Source organism: Physeter macrocephalus, chromosome 14 (genome assembly GCF_002837175.3).
Source record: "Physeter macrocephalus isolate SW-GA chromosome 14, ASM283717v5, whole genome shotgun sequence".
NCBI classification, from domain to species: domain Eukaryota; kingdom Metazoa; phylum Chordata; class Mammalia; order Artiodactyla; family Physeteridae; genus Physeter; species Physeter macrocephalus.
The window spans coordinates 8,306,677-8,313,316 of NC_041227.1; positions in this window are offsets into that span (position 1 = coordinate 8,306,677).

Consider the following 6,640-nt stretch of genomic DNA (forward strand, 5'->3'; position numbering starts at 1 on the left):
AAGCAGTAAATTGTGTCCCCTGATTTTGTGGGTCAGGAATGTGGGCAGGGCTCACCTGGGCAGTTTTCCTGCTCCCTCACGGTGTTCAATGTGATCCCTTGAAGGCTGGTGGATGGGCTGGTCTGGAAGTGAAAGTGGCTTCACTCTGTGTCTGGTGTCCTGGCAAAGATGGCTGCAAGGCTGGGCCCTGCTGGCACTGTCTGTTCCATGTGGCCTCTGCAGCATGGTGATCTCAGGGAGCCAGGGTCCTTACACGGAGGCTGGATTCCCCCAGAGCGAGTGTCCCAAGGGCAGAGCTGCAAGCCGGGCTTCTTATGAGTAGCCTCGGAGGTTCCAGGGCACCACTTCTGTAGCATCCTCCCGGTCAAGCAAACCACTGAGGCCGCTCAGATTCCAGGGTGGGTAGAATCAGATCCCACCTCTCCAGGGAGGGGTAGCAAAGGCCTTGTGGCACGTTCATCCACCATAATCTTTCCCTCCATTGCAGGTCCGTTAAACCAGGGGTCACTAGGTCTCATGGACATTGTTTTTTCAGTGAAACCCCTGAATGAGGTTTTGTACAGATGTGCGAAATGTGCATTTTATTTTTCCAGCGAGATGAGCTGTCAGGAAGATTATGAATCACTGCATGGTGGTCTCTTCCTTTTTACTGAGCCTTATCTAATCTCAGTGCTCTGCAAAAATTTCCCAAGAAAACATGCATAGTCTTGTAAACTATTCAAATGATGCAGAAAAACCTAGTCAATCTTGAATTCTCTGCCCTCCCCCATCCACTCCTCTCCTCAGAGATAATCCCTGCCAGCAGTTTGATGTGTATCTTTCATGATGTTTTCCCACGCATGACATAGACATGTAAGGTTTTTAAAAATGCAGATAGCCTCGTTCTCCTCTATTGTTTCTGTAATTTGCTTATTTTTCACTTTTAACATTACGTAGAGGAGAGCGTTCGTGCCAGTACCCTAGACTTATTCCGTGTTTACATCCAGCCTCGTTGAAGCCGGCCAGTGGTTGCGTTCATAACACGTGAGCCCTTCCTCCACGAAGGGGTCTGGAGGTTGTTACCGGCTTGCACCACGCTGCTGTAAACAGCCTCACTTTGTCCACTAGGGCACACATGACGGTGTTTCTCTTGGGTAGGTACCAAGAGGTGGAGTTGCCGGGTTATTGTGTACGTGCATAGCCCATTTGAATTTTTATTGCTGAATTCACTTCCAACATAGAGGCACAGATTTACATGCCCACGGCAGGGTCTGACAATACCACACTTGCCACACTCTTGCCAAAGTTGAATCTTCTCAGTCTTCTCAATTCTTTCCAGTCTGAGAGCCGAGCATCTGACCATTTTACGGAGCACTGCTATCCAGCTGACAATGAAAAACATGACTTTTGGGGTCAGGGAGAACTGAGGTCCTGGGTCGGCCACTTGCCTCTGATGATGCTATTAAATCATGTGACCTCAGTGAGGTCCGTTGCCTTCTTTTTGAGTGGGCACCATAATGTCACCTCCTGTTAAAGCTGCAATGATGGGCCCATGAAATTGTATGGAAGGTGCTCTTAGCAATGTCTGGAACATATCAAGTTACTCAATTATTGGCAACAATTTGTATTATTATAATTATTATTATTCCAAGAGTGTTTCCAGCTTAGCAGTTGGAGAGGGGAAGATGCTCTTGAGGACATCAGCCTTGACAATCAAAGCTGTTCCTCCATCCTTCAGGCCCTATAGTGTAGAGGCTCAAATAGCTAAAGTTAAGTCTTACCCTGCAGTTGGATGGTCTGAAGAGGAACCGTAGCCATAATAACCAACTTCACTGTGTCTACCATGCTGCCTGTGCTCCAATGAATCCTACCAGCCCTATGAAGAAGGTGCTATGATTTGACAACCCATTTGACAGATGAGGAAACCGAGGAACAGAGAATGCTCCTGAGATCACATCATTTGGCAGAGCTGGCATCTGAACCTGTCAATTAGGCCGAGGGCCCATGGGCTTCACCACGAGCCTGTAAAGTTTTCTAGATTGAACTTGATACGGCAGGTGTCGGTGCTTTGACAATGACGTGGACCATTGGTTCCCTAAAGAGACACCGATGCTCTACTCTTCCATGAGACTGGGCAGCTGTTGGGTCTACAAGCAAGGAAACTGCGGGAAAAACAGAAGCTCCCAGGGTCTGGCCTCACCCCATGCCTCTGTGGTGTCCCCTTCATGTGGCACCCAGGACCGCAGGAGGGGGAGAGGGAGGAGGAGGGGAGGGGAGAGAATGAAATCACAACCTATTCTGGCATGGTCACTGGCTCGGGGTGCCCTCTCAGGTGCTGTCCTGGCCAGCTGTTCCCTGCGGGTGTGATTTTAAGGGAGTCATTTCATTTCTCCTGGCCTCAGTTTCCTTTTCTGTTAGTTGAAGATAAAAAAACTATTTTATCGGGTGATGAATGTACGTGGAACGTAGTGCCTGGCACCCAGTAGGTGCTCTCTCCATGAGCTTGGGATGGAATTCACTCTACCCCTGAATCCAGGAAGGGGCCTGGGACTCAGGGCTTGGCGATTGGAACCTTGTATCTCTCTGGCCACAGTCACTTGTTTGGGGACAAGCATGTGACATAATGGGAACAATGGCCAGGGGAATGCCATGCCCTGAACAGCTGGGGGTAATCTCAGTTTTCTCCGGGTCACCTGGGCCACGTAGGAGAGGAATGAACCCTGCAACAAAGTCAGAGCCCGGCTGGTGAAGAAGAAAGGGCGATGGATTCTGGGCACGGGGGTCCTGGATCTTTAGGTCCTTATGGAATTCCAGAGCCGCTTTTCAGACTCTGATTTGCACAAAAACCACCTGAGATCTTGTGAAAAGGCAGATTGAAATTCAGCGGCTCCAGGGTGTGGCCAGAGATTCTGGATTTCTAACTCGTTTTACAGGACCACACTTTGAAAAACAGAGTCTGGATGGCTCTGGTCCCCATGTAGTCACCAGCCACGTGTGGCCATCGAGCATTTGAAATGTGGCTCATCTGAACCGAGATGTGCTATAAGTATAAAATACACACCAGATTTTAAAGGTTCATTTTTTAAAAAACCTGAAAAACACATTAGATAATTTATATATTTATCACAGGCTGAAATGACAATATTGTATCATTTTTTATATTATTGTTTTAATAATATAGTTATATATATTATATTATTAAATTATAATACTCTAATGACTGTATTATTAAAACTCATTTCACCTGGTTCTTCTTGTTGTTTGAAATGGGGCTACTAGAAATTTTTTTTTTTTTTAACATCTTTATTGGAGTATAACTGTTTTACAATAGTGTGTTAGTTTCTCCTTTACAACAAAGTGAATCAGTTATACATATACATATGTTCCCATATCTCTTCCCTCTTGCGTCTCCCTCCCTCCCACCCTCCCTATCCCACCTCTCTCATGGTCACAAAGCACAGAGGTGATCTCCCTGTGCTATGCGGCAGCTTCCCACTAGCTATCTAATTTACATTTGGTAGTGCATATATTTTAAAGTACGTGTGTGGCTCACATATTTCTCTTGGACGATGCTGTTCTCAAATGCAGGATCCCACATTTGAGGAAGCATGTCTTCAATTGCTGAGGTTTTTTTCCCGACTGGACCGCAGGCCAACAAGGTCCAACAATGCAGAAAAATCAAGGAGGAGGAAGAAGACTGAGAAGAAATAGGGGTACTGGGGTTTTCTAGAAAGAGCCCTGTGTCAATGGTGTCAGGAAAGGAATAGCATCACTGGTTGGGTGAGAGAGTGAATGAGGCTGGCGAGCCTGTGGAGATAAAGACTTTCTGTTAAGCAATTTGATGAGATTTTTGTTCCAGTCTGAAAAAAAACTCTGGCAAAAATTAAAATTGTTTTTAGCAAGAATTGGTAGGGATAGGAGCAAAGGGGATTTTCATGGGCACACTCCAAGACTGAGCGATTTCACTCCTAGGCAGATACTTAGAAAAACACATGTGTGGACAAGGCGTCAACTGCGAAGATGTCTGTTTTACCACATAATGGAAACCGACGAAAGGTTCAACATTAGGAGACCGAATAAATAAATTGTGTTCTGCTTCTAGAATGGGAGGCCATGTTACCACAGAAAGAAAGGAGCTGGAGCTAGCGTAACCAGCATGGGTACATTTCACACACTAACGTGGAGGGAGAAAAGCAAGTTGCAGGATAAATGCAGAATGATACCATTGGTATGAAGTTTAAAAAACATGCAGAACATTGTCTATCATACAGGGATAAAAATGTAAAAGATATAAAGATATGCATGGGAAGGCAAACATCAAATTCAGGATCGTGGTTATCTTAGGGTAGAAGGAGGGAAATATGATCAGAGAGGTGAGAGGTTTACAGGGGTCTACTGTAAAAAAAAAAGGGGATGTAATTATTTATTCATTAAAGAAAGACAGCTACTTAAAGACGTAGTCCATAATGAGCATGTAAGACACTGCCACTGTAATGTTACTCTTAAATTTTCTTCTGTTGCTCTGTCTACTGTTTATTTTTTAATAACTTGTTTTCATTTTTTTATGTTTATCATAGCCATACTTTAAAGACTCCCATCAATATACATGGTTTGCTTTGTAATGAGGTGGATAGACCTGGAGTCTGTCATACAGAGTGAAGTAAGTCAGAAGGAGAAAAACAAATACCGTATGCTAACACATATATATGGAATCTAAGAAAAAAAATGTCATGAAGAGATTAGTGGTAGGATGGGAATAAAACACAGACCTACTAGAGCATGGACTTGAGGACGTGGGGAGGGGGAAGGGTAAGCTGTGACGAAGTGAGAGAGTGGCAGGGACATATATGCACTACCAAATGTAAATTAGATAGCTAGTGGGAAGCTGCCGCATAGCACAGGGAGATCACCTCTGTGCTTTGTGACCATGAGAGGGGTGGGATAGGGAGGGTGGGAGACGCAAGAGGGAAGAGATATGGGAACATATGTATATGTATAACTGATTCACTTTGTTGTAAAGGAGAAACTAACACACTATTGTAAAACAGTTATACTCCAATAAAGATGTTAAAAAAAAAATATATATATATACATGGTTTGCTAACTATATAAATTTTTTTCTTTTCCTTTAACTGGGTGGGAGCAGAGGTGTTTGCTTTATTACTCCCAAACACCTTTTTATAAATCTGAAACGTCATTAAAAAGTACCCATTCATAAAGTCATTATAAAAAATGAATCAACCATTATATTCAAATGAATCAAAGAATAGCTTTGTGTCTACAAATGTAGTGATCTTAAACTTTCCTAAAACTGGGACTCATCCGTCTCGCATTTGACTAGCTTCTTTGTTTTCTTGGAGTCGTGACTTTTCTTCCCAATTTCCCACCCATTGGATTCGAGTACCATCGTGAAATTTCCTAATCTCTGTTGGGTATGGTGGTGGAGATAGTTGGAAAATTATCATCAATATTATAATGGTGGCTTGGATGACAGCTGGAGAACTCCTGCCTTTGATATCTGGGTAAAAACGCCTTGAAATCCTCATTTTCTAAGGCTGTGCTATTCTGAAGCTTCCCCACAGATGTCTGCGGCTCCCTGTGGGGGTTTAGGGAATGTGGGGTAGTCTCTCCCTCTCGCGGGGTCTGGCTGCTGAGTGGGATGCCTATTTCTCCTCCCTGCCTCCCTAAAACTCTGTCTCTCCTTTGTTTAAATCTATAAAAATCCACTCAGATCATTTATTTCATAGGTATCAAGGACACTCTTGACCAATTTCTTTGGACAAACAGAGAAGGGTTTTCACGTCCCAATGTGCAAATACCTTTTAAAGGGATCCGTTGGCATTGCTCTACTTGAAATGTCTATATGGGTGTCTGTTGGTTTTGTCTAGTTTCCTTCCTCTTTATCCTGGTGCTGCAATTTGTATTTTCTTTGGGAAACCAGCCTACCTCACTTTCGGGTTTTTGGGTGGACCAAGGCTCCCTGGGGATAAGACTAGGGATAAGACTATCAAATGTGTTTTTCTTCTTCTTTTATAAAGAAGAAGAGTATGACTGCAAGAGATTTGCATACGGCCATCAAGGTCAAATAGCTAGTGAATGCATGATTTGGAATTTGAACTCAAATCTAACACCAAAGCTTGTGCTCATAACTGCTATGGTGTTAAGGGTATAATAATAATGATAATGAACATTTACCATCAACTCCCAGGCTGTATCTCCATTCCAGACCTCTCCACTGAGCTTCAGATTTGTATAACCAGCTGCATGTACAATATCTCCACCTGAATGTCTAATAGGCATTTGTGATGGTTTTAAGAAAATGTTCATGAATTCTTTGATACAATGTCCTTACGGAGTGAAGCTTAATTTCTCTCCCCTTGAGTGTGAGTTGAATTGATGACTTTCTTCTAACAGAATATTATAGGAAAGACAACGTGTGATTTCTGAGGTTAGGTCATAAAAGGCATTGTGACTTCTGCCTTGCTCTCTTGAATCACCCATTCTGGGGACAGCCAGCTGCCATCATGGGAAAACACTCAACAAGTCCTATGGAGAGACCCATGTGGTGAGGAAGTGCAGCTTCCTGCCAACAGTCAATAAGAAACTGAAGGGCTTCCCTGGTGGCGCAGTGGTTGAGAATCTGCCTGCCAATGCAGGGGAC